The sequence below is a fragment of the Somniosus microcephalus genome, unplaced genomic scaffold (assembly GCF_052327205.1).
Source record: "Somniosus microcephalus isolate GS21.2 unplaced genomic scaffold, FLI_Smic_1.0 unresolved_chr1, whole genome shotgun sequence".
Taxonomy (NCBI): Eukaryota; Metazoa; Chordata; class Chondrichthyes; order Squaliformes; family Somniosidae; genus Somniosus; species Somniosus microcephalus.
In genome coordinates this window covers 77,884,643-77,907,839 of record NW_028225179.1, presented here as the reverse complement: position 1 = coordinate 77,907,839, position 23,197 = coordinate 77,884,643, and positions in this window count along the sequence as shown.

Below are 23,197 nucleotides of genomic sequence, written 5' to 3'. Positions count from 1 at the left end.
TCTACGACGGGAATCCAAACGGGTACGACTCTTCCTTGTTCGGCGGCTGCGGACCAAAAGGTAGACCACAGCCTCCTAATCCTGCAGGAGGGAAGAATGTGATAAAAATGCTAACTTCCGGGAAGTTATGTCATCACTTCCTGGGAACTATGAACTATGAACTATGAACTGTGTACATACCTCACTTCCTGTAAATGTCACTTCCTGTTGGACTGGTATAAATACTGGTCTGTTCAGTATTGTAAGAGGCTTCTACCAGAGGCATGGTAAAGACCTCTCTTGTATATAGTGTGTTTATAAGTTACTTAAAGCTTACTTTAAAGTTACTTGATGGTAAGTCTCCTTTTCTTACATCAGCCTCCGCGCGCCAAGGCTCGCAGCCAATATGGCATATCCCGGGACAGCCCATCAATGTTCCGTAGAAGGGGTATGGGAGGTTAACATAGGTTTACGGGCCGGGATACATCCTACGGGCCGCGAGATCTACGTAGACGGTTCTAGCACTGTAGCTGACGGCAAGCGACTCACAGGGTGTGGAGTTTATGACCCTGCGGCAAACATTGCCCTGGCAATTAAGCTCCCCAGCACTATGAGCGCGCAGCAGGCTGAACTGTCCGCGGTGGCGTACGTGGTTACCCACCCCGAGATTTTCCCAACCCCATACACGATTTGCTCATACAGCATGTTCACGTGCAATTCGTGTACAGAGTACCTCGCCATCTGGTCCCGACGCGGGTACACCTCCGCGGACGGGCGGCCTTTAACAGTTAAGCCCTTGCTGGAGAAGATCCTAGCAGCTGTGGGGGAGAAAGGAGAGGTGTTCATCCATAAGGTGAAGGCTCACTCCACTACAGAACCCCGCAGTCAGGGCAACCAGCAAGCGGATGCGCTAGCCAGGGAGGGTGCCCGCAACGGCATTCTCTGGGACCCATACGAACCCGGACCCGTGGCGGCGATCCAAGGCAGGGAGGGAATTCCCGGGAACACAGGGGTGACACCGCCCCCAGACCTAAAGGCCGTCCAAACCCTGGATCCCGCCCTAAAAGCAGTCCTAAAAGCCATCACAGAGGGCAAACAGGTAGAAGGTCCGTACAGTACGGCAGCCCTCACAGTCAAAGAAGGAATGCTGTTCCGAGAGGAGCAGTGGGTTGTGCCGCAGCAGCACCGAAGGGAATTCCTGCAATTGGCCCACGAGGGTCCAGGAGCGGGACACCCCGGACCTGAGGTCACCTGGCAATGGGTGGAGCAGGCGGGATGGTGGCCGGGACTTCGGGACGATGTCCGCGAGTTCTGCGCAAACTGTCTTGTGTGTGCTGCTAACAACCCAGACCCCCACAAAAGGAAGGTGCCCATGGGGCAGATCAGGAGGGTAGAGGGACCATGGCAGTCGATTCAGGTCGACTACATAGGGCCCCTGCCCGCCGCCCAGGGAGGCTATAAGTACTGCCTTGTCCTGGTAGATGTGTTCACCAAATGGGTAGAAGCCTTCCCGTGCAGAACAGCTACGGCACTGGGTACTGCTAAAATCTTGATTCGGGAAGTGTTCTCACGGTGGGGACTCCCCCGCTTTGTAGAGTCCGACCAAGGGAGTCAGTTCACCGGTCAAGTAATGCAGAACGCCCTCATGCTCTTGGGCATTGAGGGAAAGTGGCACGTAGCATACAATCCCCAGTCATCCGGGATTGTTGAGCGTATGAATCGGACCCTCAAGGAAAAGCTGAGGAAAGAGACAATGGGCTCGCCCCAGAAATGGGCGGAGGTCCTGCCTTTAGTCCTCATGGGGATCCGAGCCAGCCAGTCCAAAAGCACGGGGTATTCCCCGCACGAGTTAATGACTGGAAGGATCATGCGAACACCCACCCATGTGCTAGCCCCGGTGCTCACTGAGGGCCAGCTCCGAGAGGTGAAACGGGACAAATTCGCCCAAACCCTCTTGGAGCGCCTGAGACAGATTTATGGGCAGGCGGCTGGGAACATGGGAAGACAGCACCAGGGAAATAAACTGTTGTTGGAACCTCGGAAACAACAAGAGTGGGTAGTCGGGGACCAGGTCATGGTCCGAAACTACGCCAGGGTAGGGAGTTTTGAACCACTGTACATGGGGCCATACAGCATTGTAGACAAAGCCAGCCCCATGGTTTATGCAGTGAAGACGCCCCGACGTGCCAAATGGTTTCACATCAACCAGTGTAAACTGTTTAAACCGGGTACACAAGGGCCACCAAAGGGGACCAGGTCTGAGAACAAAGATCCTCAGCCTGTAACAGAGTCACAGACCACACAGGCTGGAGCAGTAGCCTGCGTGAAGGGAGAGGCCATCCCATTGGAGTGGGAGGTCTCATCTTTTGAATGGGATTTAGGCAGGGGAGAGCCCGAACAGCTCAACCTCGCTTTAGACCCAATCACGGAGGAGGAAGAGTCAGAGGACGGCAGTCCCGCCCTCGACTCAAGCTTGGGGGAGGTAGGGAGTGGGGGTGGAGACTCGTTACCTGTAGGGACAGGTGAGGTGGAGTCGGAAGCCACAGATCCCGACCCCGGGGGGGCGGAGCCTGAGGGAGGGGAGCTGGAGCCGGCAGCTGTGGAGGAACCACAGGCTGTAACGGTAACAGTCACGACCCCAGGTCCATCGGCCCCGGGAGCCCAACCCAAAGCAGCCCCTCGTAGGTCGGCTCGAGCGCCCCAGCCCAGAAAATTTTGGCCAGATTCTCCCCAACCTCCCCAACCACGGTTTAAAGCAGCCCCAGGAAGACATGATCCCCGTTCAGCAGCGACAGGCTGCGGGGGATCAAGGCCAAAGATCAATGCAGCCCCACCGCAGGGTGTGGCACACGACAGACCTCACAGGGATTCGGAAAGCCGCCCCACGGAGGGCGGCGCTGTACATAAGTTAAGATAGGTAATTATGGTCATAGTTTAAGGAATGTAAAGTATATGGTGTTAAGAGTACAATTTTGAAGTCTGCCCGGTATGTGTGTTTGTTAGGGAGCGGGGTCCAGGAACCCGCGCGTCCAATTAATTTAGGCCAGCACCTATCGGGAGCCCAGCTACATCATTTTGTTGGTTACAGAAACCTGGGATACGATGGAAAGGATTGTCGTCGCGTTCATGGCGATCGGGTGCGGGTGGGCCTACCGAGGCCGCACCAAGGACGTCATCATTTTCGGGTGCTCCGGGGACACGGCCCCCATCGCAACGGATGGGACGGGGGAGCGAGAGGTAGAGGAAACCGCCACCTACTTCCACCAAGGGAGATGGCCAGGTTGGCTGGGAACGAATTCTACGGAATATTCCAGCAATTTCGGTTTTGCCTACCAAGAGACTTCATTAACGTGCCCTCGAGTGAGGATCCTAGCGCCCAGAGTCAGCGTCACCGTGGGAAAGAGGATTTGTCTGGTGTGCAATGGGAACGTACCACCAAGGCGATGGTGGTGGCTACGAAAGCTGGGAAAGGACATGAGAAACTCTACGGTCGAATGGGAGCGACTGGGTAATAATACCCATCGGACAATTACGTGTGTGTTGGGACAAATGGTGGGAACCGGATGAGGGAATATATGTCTGTATGTGGGGTTCGAGACACGTCTGCCCCAAGGGCGTGTCCATCTTCTTCCAGAGGCAGTGGCAGGATGAAGGGAAGGGGATGAGATGGGATGTTAGCACTCGAGCGTGCGGAGCCCCATACTCCCCTATTCCGGTGAACGCCACTGAACTCATCACCCGCCCACGCAAGCCCCTGCCCACGCTTCCGGTAGCACTAGCCCAGAAAGGAGGGTGCCCAACCACCACCAAGGGACCCGGGAACGGTTTAGTATTGGTACCCACCGGTCAGGTGCTGTACCAAGGGGTACACTACGCGGTGGCCTCAGTGATTTTAAATCTCACTGAGGTAAGATTGCCGGAGTGGTGTCCCAAAGAAACGGAACAATTATACCAGGTCCTGTTAACCCGTATGTTTAGACAATTTTACGAATTTGACTTTGCCGACATCGACAGAGACAAATTATACACCACACCGCCAGAAGTTTTGGATCGAGTCGGGAGGCAAAGAAGGGGTACTGTAAATGACATATTCACTGCTTTTAATACCGGGACATCTGTTGTCAACGCTCTAGATAACGTGGAGCTGCAGACACAGATCAACGGTTTAAAAGCCCAGTTAAGGAACATATTGACAGACGAAAACAAGGTCGTGGGTTCTGAGTTGCATGAGGACCAGGCCATGACACTACACTTTAAGGACATAATTGCTGAGCTGGAGAAACACGCGAGAACGGTAAATGCACTCATTAAGGAGGATCGGAATGCGTCCGATCAAGCTGCGCAAAACGAGGCCTGTGTGCTGTACGGGGCGTGGTTATTGGGCGAGGGCCGCAGTAATCTTGAGGATTTAAAACAGGGTTTGGTCCCGTCCTGGATCAGCAACAAGCACTTGCAAGCGCTCCACCCTTTTGAGAATGCATTAAGCCCGTGCCAGCTCAGACTAGCCGCAGAAGCATACCCAGTTCCAGTGGACTGCGGACATTCGAATCACACTATTATGGGAATAGTAGTAAGAATGCCGGTGTTGGGTCCCGCAGCAAAGCCCGCCCCGGTATACAGAGTAGAGAACATTGGAGTCATTCAGGGGGGCGCACACATTCGTTACGCAGTGGTCCCGCCTTACGTCATCAGATGGGAGCGTACGATGACAGGCACCGACCTCTCGGGATGTCGGAGCCGGGGAGCACACATCATCCTGTGTCCCCAGCACTTGAATGCCTTTTTGAAACCACAGTGCGGGTTCAGAACCGCTAGCGCGAAGCCGGTGAATTGCACCATGGAGGCAATGGCAGAGGACCATGTGCCCCCACAGGTAGCATATATCGGGGGTGGGACATACTGCGTCACCACTGCAGCGCCTCAGTACCGATATGGACAACACGAGTGGTGTTCGGTCGGTGATAGCAGTTTCTGTTTCAAACCCAGGGCCGAGGTTCAAGTGGCACAACAACGAATTGTCCCCATTCCTGCGCCCTCCACCGTACACATCACTATCAAAGAGAATTTCACAGACTTACAACGATTTGTCGCGCATTTTGGTTATGTCATTCCCCCTCTTCCCGAACACCTCACCAAGATTTTAAAAGCCGTTATAATTTCGCAGAAACATTTCTACACACTGGAGCAGAAGACTTTAGAGATAGGAAAAGACATATTGGACATAACCATCCCACCATGGTGGGACTTGTTCACCAACATAGAGGTCCCCGCCTGGATTAGAATAGCATCCCATATCCTAGTAGTATGTCAGGTTTTGATTGTGATATTTTTGCTCTTCGTGCATTGCAAAAGAGGCAAACGCCTCCAGAGGCACGAGAACACAGGAGAATGGAGAGAACGCTATGTGCAGATGGGGGAAGCAGATACCCCACTCTAAGCTGCTAGTATAAGATTAAGCGTCCCTCCATTCAGAATTTTTTTTTTTTGTTGTTGATTGTTTTGGGTTATAAGGAAATAAGTATTGTTATGTTATTAGTTGTTCTTAAGTTTTTTTGGACTAATAAAAGATGCATGCAGATGGTGCCAGGGGGTATCAACCCCCGCACATCTGACAAGTGAATGTGTTATAGTTTAAAATACGCTGTCTATGATTGTCCAAATGTACAAAAGGTAATTTTCGTTTTCTGCGGAAATGGGAACTGCATGTGTCGTGAGGGTCATAGATAGCTAAGTGCCAGGAATGTTTGGATGTGGGGAATCAGGGAAAATTTGCTCATCAAGGATTATTGATACTTTAAGCAAGCTATCAGTATCACAGGGAAGCCTGTAAGATTCGCAATTTTCAGCAAAAATCACGCAAGAAAACTGGATAAAATAAGACTGTTTATTGACCAAAGTAAGCTTGCACAGAAAAACCTTTGATAAAAGGGCATACAAAATGGCCGCCAGGCCCCGTGATCAGTTTATGAACCATTTTATTTCTGTTACTGCAAGCCAGACAGGCTTGTGGATTGAAGACAGTGAGCCCACGAAAGCCAGTCTCTGGGAACCGAAACTCAGAGCAACAGCATACATATTCAATGGATTATAAGTACAGGATGGGGCCCATCAAGATATGGGCGGACAATGTAAAAACACTTGTACCCATTTATCGTACAAAGGAAAAACCGTTTAGCAGCCATCAAGGAAAATGTCCGGACCGATCAATATGCTAACCGAGCCGCGGTGACAATGCAAAGGACATTAACAGACATTATCGGCCAGGAAGGCCAGTTTAAGTTATCATCGGCTCCGTTACAAGACAAAGCGCCCCTGCAGAGATTTCTGCCCGCCAAAATTAATACAAAGACAGGACTATGATTTGGCGGGAGATAAGACTGTCCCAAAAGAGTATAACTATGGATTGAAAGTCCATCTAAGTTACTTCATCTTCACTGCTACGGCTTCTTGTTGGGCGACTTCAGGCTTCCATTTCTTCAAGAACTTTCTTCTACGAGGAACGAACGAAGGGCGGACGGTGCCCGGATCGGCGCCTCTTCCACTTCGGCAGATCGATGAAAACGTTTTCGTCTTTTTAAAGACGGACGGTTTCGGAAAAAGGACAACGTGGCCGGTGTTCAGCCAAACAAGGCTCGGCCACGACGAGAAGACGACAAGGGTGGCCCGGGTACTGGGGTCGGGAGATCATCGACGACCCAGGCCGACGGAGAAGAAACCCTCTGGAGAACCGGCGATCGATGCCACAAGATTCTCCCATGTGCATAACCTGCATCTAGGTCCGCTCCATGAACAAAAGCCCACGATTGTGGATCTCAACCTTAACGAGCGCTCATCGAGGCTGGGTCTACCCCACCGCCTCGAGGGAGGAGAGAATATCGACTGCGCCAGAAGCTTCCAATCCACGTGACGACGGGAAGCGGTGTCAAAAAGTCTGCGAACCCCTTTTCGCGATTTCGAGAATGGTGAGCATGAACCCCAGTTCCCCAGGTCGAAACTTAGTTTAGGTTTAGGGGAGGGAGTTAAGGGTAATCGTAATGTGTTTCCCCTTTTTCGATGTGCCGTGTGTTCCCCATTTCCATAGAGTTAAGTTCATAAATTTGTGTATGATTGTAGTAATTTTAATCTGTGCCTATGACATGTATTTTGTAATGCTTCAAACTGTTTAAAAATAAAAGCATCCATTTCGTGCTATTCAACCTGGTCTATTGAGTTCTTTCTCTGCACTACTGTTCTCTGCATCTAAGTCCAAGGTCTAGAACCGTAGGGGGAGTGGGTCGAACCACTCAAGGGTAATTCTTGCACGAAGCCTGGCAGGGGGCCAGAACGGGCAAGAGAGCAGGATAAAACCCCCTACAGAGAGACAGTCCGAACCCACAATTTAAACAGTGGAGAGAGTCAGTCCGAACCCACAATTTAAACAGTGGAGAGACTCAGTCCGAACCCACAATATAAACAGTGGAGAGTCAGTCCGAACCCACAATTTAAACAGTGGAGAGAGTCAGTCCGAACCCACAATTTAAACAGTGGGGAGAGTCAGTCCGAACCCACAATTTAAACAGTGGAGAGAGTCAGTCCGAACCCACAATTTAAACAGTGGAGAGTCAGTCCGAACCCACAATTTAAACAGTGGTGAGTGTCAGTCCGAACCCACAATTTAAACAGAGGAGAGAGTCAGTCCGAACCCACAATTTAAACAGTGGAGAGAGTCAGTCCGAACCCACAATTTAAACAGTGGAGAGAGTCAGTCCGAACCCACAATTTAAACAGTGGAGAGTCAGTCCGAACCCACAATTTAAACAGTGGAGAGAGTCAGTCCGAACCCACAATTTAAACAGCGGAGAGAGTCAGTCCGAACCCACAATTTAAACAGCGGAGAGAGTCAGTCTGAACCCACAATTTAAACAGTGGAGAGAGTCAGTCCGAACCCACAACTTAAACAGTGGAGAGTCAGTCCGAACCCACAATTTAAACAGTGGAGAGAGTCAGTCCAAACCCACAATTTAAACAGTGGAGAGAGTCAGTCCGAACCCACAATTTAAACAGTGGAGAGAGGCAGTCCGAACCCACAATTTAAACAGTGGAGAGTCAGTCCGAACCCACAATTTAAACAGTGGAGAGAGTCAGTCCGAACCCACAATTAAACAGTGGAGAGAGTCAGTCCGAACCCACAATTTAAACAGTGGAGAGAGTCAGTCCGAACCCACAATTTAAACAGTGGAGAGTCAGTCCGAACCCACAATTTAAACAGTGGAGATAGTCAGTCCGAACCCACAATTTAAACAGTGGAGAGTCAGTCTGAACTCACAATTTAAGCAGTGGAGAGAGTCAGTCCGCACCCACAATTTAAACAGTGGAGAGAGTCAGTCCGGACCTACAATTTAAACAGTGGAGAGAGTCAGTCCGAACCCACAATTTAAACAGTGGGGAGTCAGTCTGAACTCACAATTTAAACAGTGGAGAGAGTCAGTCAGAACCCACAATTTAAGCAGTGGAGAGATTCAGTCTGAACCCACAATTTAAACAGTGGAGAGAGTCAGTCAGAACCCACAATTTAAGCAGTGGAGAGATTCAGTCTGAACCCACAATTTAAACAGTGGAGAGTCAGCCCGAACCCACAATTTAAACAGTGGGGAGAGTCAGTCAGAACCCACAATTTAAACAGTGGGGAGAGTCAGTCAGAACCCACAATTTAAACAGTGGGGAGAGTCAGTCCGAACCCACAATTTAAACAGTGGAGAGTCAGCCCGAACCCACAATTAAAACAGTGGAGAGAGTCAGTCCGAACCCACAATTTAAACAGTGGAGAGAGTCAGTCCAAACCCGCAATTTAAACAGTGGAGAGAGTCAGTCCGAACCCACAATTTAAACAGTGGAGAGAGTCAGTCCGAACACACAATTTAAACAGCGGAGAGTCAGTCCGAACCCACAATTTAAACAGTGGAGAGTCAGTCCGAACCCACAATTTAAACAGTGGTGAGTCAGCCCGAACCCTCAAATTAATCAGTGGAGAGAGTCAGTCCGAACCCACAATTTAAACAGTGGAGTCAGTCCGAACCCACAATTTAATCAGTGGAGTCAGTCCGAACCCACAATTTAAACAGTGGAGTCAGTCCGAACCCACAATTTAAACAGTGGAGTCAGTCCGAACCCACAATTTAAACAGTGGAGTCAGTCTGAACCCACAATTTATACAGTGGAGAGAGTCAGTCTGAACCCACAATTTAAACAGTGGAGAGAGTCAGCCCGAACCCACTAATTAAACAGTGGAGAGAGTCAGTCCGAACCCACAATTTAAACAGTGGAGAGAGTCAGTGCGAACCCGCAATTTAAACAGTGGAGAGAGTCAGTCTGAACCCACAATTTATACAGTGGAGAGAGTCAGCCCGAACCCACAATTTAAACAGTGGAGAGAGTCAGCCCGAACCCACAATTTAAACAGTGCAGAGAGTCAGTCCGAACCCACAATTTAAACAGTGGAGAGAGTCAGTCCGAACCCACAATTTAAACAGTGGAGAGAGTCAGTCCGAACCCACAATTTAAACAGTGGAGAGATTCAGTCCGAACCCACAATTTAAACAGTGGAGAGTCAGTCCGAACCCACAATTTAAACAGTGGAGAGAGTCAGTCCGAACCCACAATTTAAACAGTGGAGCGTCAGTCCGAACCCACAACTTAAACAGTGGAGAGAGTCAGTCCGAACCCACAATTTAAATAGTGGAGAGAGTCAGTCCAAACCCACAATTTAAACAGTGGAGAGAGTCAGTCCGAACCCACAATTTAAACAGTGGAGAGAGTCAGTCCGAACACACAATTTAAACAGCGGAGAGTCAGTCCGAACCCACAATTTAAACAGTGGAGAGAGTCAGTCCGAACCCACAATTTAAACAGTGGAGAGAGTCAGTCCGAACCCACAATTTAAACAGTGGAGAGAGTCAGTCCGAACCCACAATTTAAACAGTGGAGAGAGTCAGCCCGAACCCACAATTTAAACAGTGGAGAGAGTCAGTCCGAACCCACAATTTAAACAGTGGAGGGTCAGTCCGAACCCACAACTTAAACAGTGGAGAGAGTCAGTCCGAACCCACAATTTAAACAGTGGAGAGAGTCAGTCCGAACCCACAATTTAAACAGTGGAGATAGTCAGTCCGAACCCACAATTTAAACAGTGGAGAGAGTCAGTCCGAACCCACAATTTAAACAGCGGAGAGTCAGTCCGAACCCACAATTTAAACAGTGGAGAGAGTCAGTCCGAACCCACAATTTAAACAGTGGAGAGTCAGTCCGAACCCACAATTTAAACAGTGGAGGGAGTCAGTCAGTCCGAACCCACAATTTAAACAGTGCAGAGAATCTGTCCGAACCCACAATTTAAACAGTGGAGAGTCAGTCCGAACCCACAATTTAAACAGTGGTGAGTCAGTCCGAACCCACAATTTAATCAGTGGAGAGTGTCAGTCTGAACCCACAATTTATACAGTGGAGAGAGTCAGTCTGAACCCACAATTTAAACAGTGGAGAGAGTCAGTCCGAACCCGCAATTTAAACAGTGGAGTCAGTCTGAACCCACAATTTATACAGTGGAGAGAGTCAGTCCGAACCCACAATTTAAACAGTGGAGAGAGTCAGTCCGAACCCACAATTTAAACAGTGGAGAGAGTCAGTCCAAACCCACAATTTAAACAGTGGAGAGAGTCAGTCCGAACCCACAATTTAAACAGTGGAGAGAGTCAGTCCGAACACACAATTTAAACAGCGGAGAGTCAGTCCGAACCCACAATTTAAACAGTGGAGAGAGTCAGTCCGAACCCACAATTTAACCAGTGGAGATAGTCAGTCCGAACCCACAATTTAAACAGTGGAGAGAGTCAGTCCGAACCCACAATTTAAACAGTGGAGAGAGTCAGTCCGAACCTACAATTTAAACAGTGGAGAGAGTCAGTCCGAACCCACAATTTAAACAGTGGAGATAGTCAGTCCGAACCCACAATTTAAACAGTGGAGAGAGTCAGTCCGAACCCACAATTTAAACAGTGGAGAGAGTCAGTCCGAACCCACAATTTAAACAGTGGAGAGAGTCAGTCCGAACCCACAATTTAAACAGTGGAGAGTCAGTCCGAACCCACAATTTAAACAGTGGAGAGAGTCAGTCCGAACCCACAATTTAAACAGTGGAGAGAGTCAGTCCGAACCCACAATTTAAACAGTGGAGAGAGTCAGTCCGAACCCACAATTTAAACAGTGGAGAGAGGCAGTCCGAACCCACAATTTAAACAGTGGAGAGTCAGTCCGAACCCACAATTTAAACAGTGGAGAGAGTCAGTCCGAACCCACAATTAAACAGTGGGGTGTCAGTCTGAACCCACAATTTAAACAGTGGAGAGAGGCAGTCCGAACCCACAATTTAAACAGTGGAGAGTCAGTCCGAACCCACAATTTAAACAGTGGAGAGAGTCAGTCCGAATCCACAATTTAAACAGTGGAGATAGTCAGTCCGAACCCACAATTTAAACAGTGGAGAGTCAGTCTGAACTCACAATTTAAGCAGTGGAGAGAGTCAGTCCGAACCCACAATTTAAACAGTGGAGAGAGTCAGTCCGAACCCACAATTTAAACAGTGGAGAGAGTCAGTCCGCACCCACAATTTAAACAGTGGAGAGTGTCAGTCCGAACCCACAATTTAAACAGTGGAAAGAGTCAGTCCGAACCCACAATTTAAACAGTGGGGAGTCAGTCTGAACTCACAATTTAAACAGTGGAGAGAGTCAGTCCGAACCCACAATTTAAACAGTGGAGAGAGTCAGTCCGAACCCACAATTTAAACAGTGGGGAGTCAGTCTGAACTCACAATTTAAACAGTGGAGAGAGTCAGTCAGAACCCACAATTTAAGCAGTGGAGAGATTCAGTCTGAACCCACAATTTAAACAGTGGAGAGTCAGTCCGATACCACAATTTAAACAGTGGAGAGTCAGCCCGAACCCACAATTTAAACAGTGGGGAGAGTCAGTCAGAACCCACAATTTAAACAGTGGAGAGAGTCAGTCCGATACCACAATTTAAACAGTGGAGAGTCAGCCCGAACCCACAATTTAAACAGTGGGGAGAGTCAGTCAGAACCCACAATTTAAACAGTGGGGAGAGTCAGTCCGAACCCACAATTTAAACAGTGGAGAGTCAGCCCGAACCCACAATTTAAACAGTGCAGAGAGTCAGTCCGAACCCACAATTTAAACAGTGGAGAGAGTCAGTCCAAACCCACAATTTAAACAGTGGAGAGAGTCAGTCCGAACACACAATTTAAACAGCGGAGAGTCAGTCCGAACCCACAATTTAAACAGTGGAGAGTCAGTCCGAACCCACAATTTAAACAGTGGTGAGTCAGCCCGAACCCACAAATTAATCAGTGGAGTCAGTCCGAACCCACAATTTAAACAGTGGAGAGAGTCAGTCCGAACCCACAATTTAATCAGTGGAGAGTGTCAGTCTGAACCCACAATTTATACAGTGGAGAGAGTCAGTCCGAACCCACAATTTAAACAGTGGAGAGAGTCAGTCCGAACCCACAATTTAAACAGTGGAGAGAGTCAGTCCGAACCCACAATTTAAACAGTGGAGAGATTCAGTCCGAACCCACAATTTAAACAGTGGAGAGAGTCAGCCCGAACCCACAATTTAAACAGTGGGGAGAGTCAGTCCGAACCCACAATTTAAACAGTGGAGAGAGTCAGTCCGAACCCACAATTTAAACAGTGGAGAGAGTCAGTCCGAACCCGCAATTTAAACAGTGGAGAGAGTCAGTCTGAACCCACAATTTATACAGTGGAGAGAGTCAGTCCGAACCCACAATTTAAACAGTGGAGAGAGTCAGTCCGAACCCACAATTTAAACAGTGGAGAGAGTCAGTCCAAACCCACAATTTAAACAGTGGAGAGAGTCAGTCCGAACCCACAATTTAAACAGTGGAGAGAGTCAGTCCGAACACACAATTTAAACAGCGGAGAGTCAGTCCGAACCCACAATTTAAACAGTGGAGAGAGTCAGTCCGAACCCACAATTTAAACAGTGGAGAGTCAGTCCGAACCCACAATTTAAACAGTGGTGAGTCAGCCCGAACCCACAAATTAATCAGTGGAGAGAGTCAGTCCGAACCCACAATTTAAACAGTGGAGAGAGTCAGTCCGAACCCACAATTTAATCAGTGGAGAGTGTCAGTCTGAACCCACAATTTATACAGTGGAGAGAGTCAGTCTGAACCCACAATTTAAACAGTGGAGAGAGTCAGCCCGAACCCACTAATTAAACAGTGGAGAGAGTCAGTCCGAACCCACAATTTAAACAGTGGAGAGAGTCAGTCCGAACCCGCAATTTAAACAGTGGAGAGAGTCAGTCTGAACCCACAATTTATACAGTGGAGAGAGTCAGCCCGAACCCACAATTTAAACAGTGGAGAGATTCAGCCCGAACCCACAATTTAAACAGTGGAGAGAGTCAGTCCGAACCCACAATTTAAACAGTGGAGAGAGTCAGTCCGAACCCACAATTTAAACAGGGGAGAGAGTCAGTCCGAACCCACAATTTAAACAGTGGAGAGACTCAGTCCGAACCCACAATTTAAACAGTGGAGAGTCAGTCCGAACCCACAATTTAAACAGTGGAGAGAGTCAGTCCGAACCCACAATTTAAACAGTGGAGAGAGTCAGCCCGAACCCACAATTTAAACAGTGGAGAGAGTCAGTCCGAACCCACAATTTAAACAGTGGAGAGAGTCAGTCCGAACCCACAATTTAAACAGTGGAGAGAGTCAGTCCGAACCCGCAATTTAAACAGTGGAGAGAGTCAGTCTGAACCCACAATTTATACAGTGGAGAGAGTCAGTCCGAACCCACAATTTAAACAGTGGAGAGAGTCAGTCCGAACCCACAATTTAAACAGTGGAGAGAGTCAGTCCAAACCCACAATTTAAACAGTGGAGAGAGTCAGTCCGAACACACAATTTAAACAGCGGAGAGTCAGTCCGAACCCACAATTTAAACAGTGGAGTCAGTCCGAACCCACAATTTAACCAGTGGAGATAGTCAGTCCGAACCCACAATTTAAACAGTGGAGAGAGTCAGTCCGAACCCACAATTTAAACAGTGGAGAGAGTCAGTCCGAACCCACAATTTAAACAGTGGAGAGAGTCAGTCCGAACCCACAATTTAAACAGTGGAGGGTCAGTCCGAACCCAAAATTTAAACAGTGGAGAGAGTCAGTCCGAACCCACAATTTAAACAGTGGAGAGTCAGTCCGAACCCACAATTTAAACAGTGGAGATAGTCAGTCCGAACCCACAATTTAAACAGTGGAGAGAGTCAGTCCGAATCCACAATTTAAACAGCGGAGAGTCAGTCCGAACCCACAATTTAAACAGTGGAGAGAGTCAGTCCGAACCCACAAATTAAACAGTGGAGAGTCAGTCCGAACCCACAATTTAAACAGTGGAGGGAGTCAGTCAGTCCGAACCCACAATTTAAACAGTGCAGAGAATCTGTCCGAACCCACAATTTAAACAGTGGAGAGTCAGTCCGAACCCACAATTTAAACAGTGGTGAGTCAGCCCGAACCCACAAATTAATCAGTGGAGAGAGTCAGTCCGAACCCACAATTTAAACAGTGGAGAGAGTCAGTCCGAACCCACAATTTAATCAGTGGAGAGTGTCAGTCTGAACGCACAATTTATACAGTGGAGAGAGTCAGTCTGAACCCACAATTTAAACAGTGGAGAGAGTCAGCCCGAACCCACTTATTAAACAGTGGAGAGAGTCAGTCCGAACCCACAATTTAAACAGTGGAGAGAGTCAGTCCGAACCCACTTATTAAACAGTGGAGAGTCAGTCCGAACCCACAATTTAAACAGTGGAGAGAGTCAGTCTGAACCCACAATTTAAACAGTGGAGAGAGTCAGCCCGAACACACTTATTAAACAGTGGAGAGTCAGTCCGAACCCACAATTTAAACAGTGGAGAGAGTCAGTCCGAACCCGCAATTTAAACAGTGGAGAGAGTCAGTCTGAACCCACAATTTATACAGTGGAGAGAGTCAGTCCGAACCCACAATATAAACAGTGGAGAGACTCAGTCCGAACCCACAATTTAAACAGTGGAGAGTCAGTCCGAACCCACAATTTAAACAGTGGAGAGAGTCAGTCCGAACCCACAATTTAAACAGTGGAGAGAGTCAGTCCGAACCCACAATTTAAACAGTGGAGAGAGTCAGTCCGAACCCACAATTTAAACAGTGGAGAGAGTCAGTCCGAACCCGCAATTTAAACAGTGGAGATAGTCAGTCTGAACCCGCAATTTAAACAGTGGAGAGAGTCAGTCCGAACCCACAATTTAAACAGTGGAGAGAGTCAGTCCGAACCCACAATTTAAACAGTGGAGAGAGTCAGTCCGAACCCACAATTTAAACAGTGGAGAGAGTCAGTCCGAACCCACAATTTAAACAGTGGAGAGAGGCAGTCCGAACCCACAATTTAAACAGTGGAGAGTCAGTCCGAACCCACAATTTAAACAGTGGAGAGAGTCAGTCCGAACCCACAATTTAAACAGTGGGGAGTCAGTCTGAACCCACAATTTAAACAGTGGAGAGAGTCAGTCCGAACCCACAATTTAAACAGTGGAGAGAGTCAGTCCGAACCCACAATTTAAACAGTGGAGATAGTCAGTCCGAACCCACAATTTAAACAGTGGAGAGTCAGTCCGAACCCACAATTTAAACAGTGGGGAGTCAGTCTGAACTCACAATTTAAACAGTGGAGAGAGTCAGTCAGAACCCACAATTTAAACAGTGGAGAGAGTCAGTCTGAACCAACAATTTAAACAGTGGGGAGTCAGTCTGAACCCACAATTTATAAAGTGGAGAGAATCAACCCGAACCCATAAATTAAACAGTGGAGAGAGTCAGTCCAAACACACAATTTAAACAGTGGAGAGAGTCAGTCCGAATCCACAATTTAAACAGTGGAGAGTCAGTCCGAACCCACAATTTAAACAGTTGGGAGAGTCAGTCCGAACCCACAATTTTAACAGTGGAGAGAGTCAGTCTGAACCCACAATTTAAACAGTGGAGTGTCAGTCCGAACCCATAATTTTAACAGTGGCGAGAGTCAGTCCGAACTCACAATTTAAACAGAGGAGAGAGTCAGTCCGAACCCACAATTTAAACAGTGGAGAGAGTCAGTCCGAACCCACAATTTAAACATTGGAGAGAGTCAGTCCGAACCCACAATTGAAACAGTGGGGAGAGTCAGTCTGAATCCACAATTTAAACAGTGGAGAGTGTCAGTCCGAACCCACAAATTAAACAGCGGAGAGAGTCAGTCCGAACCCACAATTTAAACAGTGTAGAAAGTCAGTCTGAACCCACAATTTATACAGTGGAGAGAATCAGGCCGAACCCACAAATTAAACAGTGGGGAGAGTCAGTCCGAACCCACAATTTAAACAGTGGAGCGAGTCAGTCCGAACACACAATTTAAACAGTGGAGAGTCAGTCCGAACCCACAATTTAAACAGTGGAGAGTCTGTCCGAACCCACAATTTAAACAGTGCAGAGAGTCAGTCCGAACCCACAATTTAAACAGTGGAGAGAGTCAGTCCGAACCCACAATTTAAACAGTGGGGAGAGTCAGTCCGAACCCACAATTTAAACAGTAGGGACAGTGTAGGGGTTTTTTTTTCCTTGCTCTCTTGCCCGTTCTGGCCCCCTGCCAGGCTTCGTGCAAGAATTACCCTTGAGTGGTTCGACCCACTCCCCCTACGGTTCTAGACCTTGGACTTAGATGCAGAGAACAGTAGTGCAGAGAAAGAACTCAATAGACCAGGTTGAATAGCACGAAATGGATGCTTTTATTTTAAAACAGTTTGAAGCATTACAAAATACATGTCATAGGCACAGATTAAAGTTACTACAATCTTGCACAAATTTATGAACTTGACTCTATGGAAATGGGGAACACACGGCACATCGTAAAAGGGGAAACACATTACGATTTCCCTTAACTCCCTCCCCTATACCTAAACTAAGTTTCGACCTGGGGAACTTGGGATCATGCTCACCACTCTCGAAATCGCGAAAAGGGGTTCGCAGGCTTTTGACATCGCTTCCCGTCGTCACGTGGATTGGAAGCTTCTGGCGCAGTCGATATTCTCTCCTCCCTCGAGGCGGTGGGGTAGACCCAGCCTCGATGAGCGCTCGTTAAGTTTGAGATCCACAATCGTGGATTTTTGTTCATGGAGCAGACCTAGATGCAGGTTATGCACATGGGAGAATCTTGTGGCATCGATCGCCAGTTCTCCAGAGGGTTTCTTCTCCGTCGGCCTGGGTCGTCGATGATCTCCCGACCCCAGTACCCGGGCCACCCTTGTCGTCTTCTCGTCGTGGCCGAGCCTTGTTTGGCTGAACACCGGCCACGTTGTCCTTTTTTCCGAAACCGTCCGTCTTTAAAAAGACGAAAACGTTTTCATCGATTCTGCATCTGCCGAAGTGGAAGAGGCGCCGATCCTGGCCCCGTCCGAAGAAGTTGAAGTCATCCAAGAAGAAGAAGCAGCCGCCGTCCAGTCAAGGGAAGTTGTTCAAGTAACCCGAAGTCCGAAGTCTTTTAGATGGACTTTCAATCCATAGTTATACTCTTTTGGGACAGTCTTATCTCCCGCCAAATCATAGTCCTGTCTTTGTATTAATTTTGGCGGGCAGAAATCTCTGCAGGGGCGCTTTGTCTTGTAACGGAGCCGGTGATAACTTAAACTGGCCTTCCTGGCCGACAATGTCTTTTAATGTCCTTTGCATTGTCACCGCGGCTCGGTTCGCATATTGATCGGTCCGGACATTTTCCTTGATGGCTGCTAAACGGTTTTTCCTTTGTACGATAAATGGGTATAAGTGTTTTTACATTGTCCGCCCATATCTTGATGGGCCCCATCCTGTACTTATAATCCATTGAATATGTATGCTGTTGCTCTGAGTTTCGGTTCCCAGAGACTGGCTTTCGTGGGCTCACTGTCTTCAATCCACAAGCCTGTCTGGCTTGCAGTAACAGAAATAAAATGGTTCATAAACTGATCACGGGGCCTGGCGGCCATTTTGTATGCCCTTTTATCAAAGGTTTTTCTGTGCAAGCTTACTTTGGTCAATAAACAGTCTTATTTTATCCAGTTTTCTTGCGTGATTTTTGCTGAAAATTGCGAATCTTACAGGCCCCCCTGTGATACTGATAGCTTGCTTAAAGTATCAATAATCCTTGATGAGCAAATTTTCCCTGATTCCCCACATCCAAACATTCCTGGCACTTAGCTATCTATGACCCTCACGACACATGCAGTTCCCATTTCCGCAGAAAACGAAAATTACCTTTTGTACATTTGGACAATCATAGACAGCGTATTTTAAACTATAACACATTCACTTGTCAGATGTGCGGGGGTTGATACCCCCTGGCACCATCTGCATGCATCTTTTATTAGTCCAAAAAAACTTAAGAACAACTAATAACATAACAATACTTATTTCCTTATAACCCAAAACAATCAACAACAACAACAAAAAATTCTGAATGGAGGGACGCTTAATCTTATACTAGCAGCTTAGAGTGGGGTATCTGCTTCCCCCATTCGCACATAGCGTTCTCTCCATTCTCCTGTGTTCTCGTGCCTCTGGAGGCGTTTGCCTCTTTTGCAATGCACGAAGAGCAAAAATATCACAATCAAAACCTGACATACTACTAGGATATGGGATGCTATTCTAATCCAGGCGGGGACCTCTATGTTGGTGAACAAGTCCCACCATGGTGGGATGGTTATGTCCAATATGTCTTTTCCTATCTCTAAAGTCTTCTGCTCCAGTGTGTAGAAATGTTTCTGCGAAATTATAACGGCTTTTAAAATCTTGGTGAGGTGTTCGGGAAGAGGGGGAATGACATAACCAAAATGCGCGACAAATCGTTGTAAGTCTGTGAAATTCTCTTTGATAGTGATGTGTACGGTGGAGGGCGCAGGAATGGGGACAATTCGTTGTTGTGCCACTTGAACCTCGGCCCTGGGTTTGAAACAGAAACTGCTATCACCGACCGAACACCACTCGTGTTGTCCATATCGGTACTGAGGCGCTGCAGTGGTGACGCAGTATGTCCCACCCCCGATATATGCTACCTGTGGGGGCACATGGTCCTCTGCCATTGCCTCCATGGTGCAATTCACCGGCTTCGCGCTAGCGGTTCTGAACCCGCACTGTGGTTTCAAAAAGGCATTCAAGTGCTGGGGACACAGGATGATGTGTGCTCCCCGGCTCCGACATCCCGAGAGGTCGGTGCCTGTCATCGTACGCTCCCATCTGATGACGTAAGGCGGGACCACTGCGTAACGAATGTGTGCGCCCCCCTGAATGACTCCAATGTTCTCTACTCTGTATACCGGGGCGGGCTTTGCTGCGGGACCCAACACCGGCATTCTTACTACTATTCCCATAATAGTGTGATTCGAATGTCCGCAGTCCACTGGAACTGGGTATGCTTCTGCGGCTAGTCTGAGCTGGCACGGGCTTAATGCATTCTCAAAAGGGTGGAGCGCTTGCAAGTGCTTGTTGCTGATCCAGGACGGGACCAAACCCTGTTTTAAATCCTCAAGATTACTGCGGCCCTCGCCCAATAACCACGCCCCGTACAGCACACAGGCCTCGTTTTGCGCAGCTTGATCGGACGCATTCCGATCCTCCTTAATGAGTGCATTTACCGTTCTCGCGTGTTTCTCCAGCTCAGCAATTATGTCCTTAAAGTGTAGTGTCATGGCCTGGTCCTCATGCAACTCAGAACCCACGACCTTGTTTTCGTCTGTCAATATGTTCCTTAACTGGGCTTTTAAACCGTTGATCTGTGTCTGCAGCTCCACGTTATCTAGAGCGTTGACAACAGATGTCCCGGTATTAAAAGCAGTGAATATGTCATTTACAGTACCCCTTCTTTGCCTCCCGACTCGATCCAAAACTTCTGGCGGTGTGGTGTATAATTTGTCTCTGTCGATGTCGGCAAAGTCAAATTCGTAAAATTGTCTAAACATACGGGTTAACAGGACCTGGTATAATTGTTCCGTTTCTTTGGGACACCACTCCGGCAATCTTACCTCAGTGAGATTTAAAATCACTGAGGCCACCGCGTAGTGTACCCCTTGGTACAGCACCTGACCGGTGGGTACCAATACTAAACCGTTCCCGGGTCCCTTGGTGGTGGTTGGGCACCCTCCTTTCTGGGCTAGTGCTACCGGAAGCGTGGGCAGGGGCTTGCGTGGGCGGGTGATGAGTTCAGTGGCGTTCACCGGAATAGGGGAGTATGGGGCTCCGCACGCTCGAGTGCTAACATCCCATCTCATCCCCTTCCCTTCATCCTGCCACTGCCTCTGGAAGAAGATGGACACGCCCTTGGGGCAGACGTGTCTCGAACCCCACATACAGACATATATTCCCTCATCCAGTTCCCACCATTTGTCCCAACACACACGTAATTGTCCGATGGGTATTATTACCCAGTCGCTCCCATTCGACCGTAGAGTTTCTCATGTCCTTTCCCAGCTTTCGTAGCCACCACCATCGCCTTGGTGGTACGTTCCCATTGCACACCAGACAAATCCTCTTTCCCACGGTGACGCTGACTCTGGGCGCTAGGATCCTCACTCGAGGGCACGTTAATGAAGTCTCTTGGTAGGCAAAACCGAAATTGCTGGAATATTCCGTAGAATTCGTTCCCAGCCAACCTGGCCATCTCCCTTGGTGGAAGTAGGTGGCGGTTTCCTCTACCTCTCGCTCCCCCGTCCCATCCGTTGCGATGGGGGCCGTGTCCCCGGAGCACCCGAAAATGATGACGTCCTTGGTGCGGCCTCGGTAGGCCCACCCGCACCCGATCGCCATGAACGCGACGACAATCCTTTCCATCGTATCCCAGGTTTCTGTAACCAACAAAATGATGTAGCCGGGCTCCCGATAGGTGCTGGCCTAAATTAATTGGACGCGCGGGTTCTTGGACCCCGCTCCCTAACAAACACACATACCGGGCAGACTTCAAAATTGTACTCTTAACACCATATACTTTACATTCCTTAAACTATGACCATAATTACCTATCTTAACTTATGTACAGCGCCGCCCTCCGTGGGGCGGCTTTCCGAATCCCTGTGAGGTCTGTCGTGTGCCACACCCTGCGGTGGGGCTGCATTGATCTTTGGCCTTGATCCCCCGCAGCCTGTCGCTGCTGAACGGGGATCATGTCTTCCTGGGGCTGCTTTAAACCGTGGTTGGGGAGGTTGGGGAGAATCTGGCCAAAATTTTCTGGGCTGGGGCGCTCGAGCCGACCTACGAGGGGCTGCTTTGGGTTGGGCTCCCGGGGCCGATGGACCTGGGGTCGTGACTGTTACCGTTACAGCCTGTGGTTCCTCCACAGCTGCCGGCTCCAGCTCCCCTCCCTCAGGCTCCGCCCCCCCGGGGTCGGGATCTGTGGCTTCCGACTCCACCTCACCTGTCCCTACAGGTAACGAGTCTCCACCCCCACTCCCTACCTCCCCCAAGCTTGAGTCGAGGGCGGGACTGCCGTCCTCTGACTCTTCCTCCTCCGTGATTGGGTCTAAAGCGAGGTTGAGCTGTTCGGGCTCTCCCCTGCCTAAATCCCATTCAAAAGATGAGACCTCCCACTCCAATGGGATGGCCTCTCCCTTCACGCAGGCTACTGCTCCAGCCTGTGTGGTCTGTGACTCTGTTACAGGCTGAGGATCTTTGTTCTCAGACCTGGTCCCCTTTGGTGGCCCTTGTGTACCCGGTTTAAACAGTTTACACTGGTTGATGTGAAACCATTTGGCACGTCGGGGCGTCTTCACTGCATAAACCATGGGGCTGGCTTTGTCTACAATGCTGTATGGCCCCATGTACAGTGGTTCAAAACTCCCTACCCTGGCGTAGTTTCGGACCATGACCTGGTCCCCGACTACCCACTCTTGTTGTTTCCGAGGTTCCAACAACAGTTTATTTCCCTGGTGCTGTCTTCCCATGTTCCCAGCCGCCTGCCCATAAATCTGTCTCAGGCGCTCCAAGAGGGTTTGGGCGAATTTGTCCCGTTTCACCTCTCGGAGCTGGCCCTCAGTGAGCACCGGGGCTAGCACATGGGTGGGTGTTCGCATGGTCCTTCCAGTCATTAACTCGTGCGGGGAATACCCCGTGCTTTTGGACTGGCTGGCTCGGATCCCCATGAGGACTAAAGGCAGGACCTCCGCCCATTTCTGGGGCGAGCCCATTGTCTCTTTCCTCAGCTTTTCCTTGAGGGTCCGATTCATACGCTCAACAATCCCGGATGACTGGGGATTGTATGCTACATGCCACTTTCCCTCAATGCCCAAGAGCCTGAGGGCGTTCTGCATTACTTGACCGGTGAACTGACTCCCTTGGTCGGACTCTACAAAACGGGGGAGTCCCCACCGTGAGAACACTTCCCGAATCAAGATCTTAGCAGTACCCAGTGCCGTAGCTGTTCTGCACGGGAAGGCTTCTACCCATTTGGTGAACACATCTACCAGGACAAGGCAGTACTTATAGCCTCCCTGGGCGGCGGGCAGGGGCCCTATGTAGTCGACCTGAATCGACTGCCATGGTCCCTCTACCCTCCTGATGTGCCCCATGGGCACCTTCCTTTTGTGGGGGTCTGGGTTGTTAGCAGCACACACAAGACAGCTTGCGCAGAACTCGCGGACATCGTCCCGAAGTCCCGGCCACCATCCCGCCTGCTCCACCCGTTGCCAGGTGACCTCAGGTCCGGGGTGTCCCGCTCCTGGACCCTCGTGGGCCAATTGCAGGAATTCCCTTCGGTGCTGCTGCGGCACAACCCACTGCTCCTCTCGGAACAGCATACCTTCTTTGACTGTGAGGGCTGCCGTACTGTACGGACCTTCTACCTGTTTGCCCTCTGTGATGGCTTTTAGGACTGCTTTTAGGGCGGGATCCAGGGTTTGGACGGTCTTTAGGTCTGGGGGCGGTGTCACCCCTGTGTTCCCGGGAATTCCCTCCCTGCCTTGGATCGCCGCCACGGGTCCGGGTTCGTATGGGTCCCAGAGAATGCCGTTGCGGGCACCCTCCCTGGCTAGCGCATCCGCCTGCTGGTTGCCTGACTGCGGGGTTCTGTAATGGAGTGAGCCTTCACCTTATGGATGAACA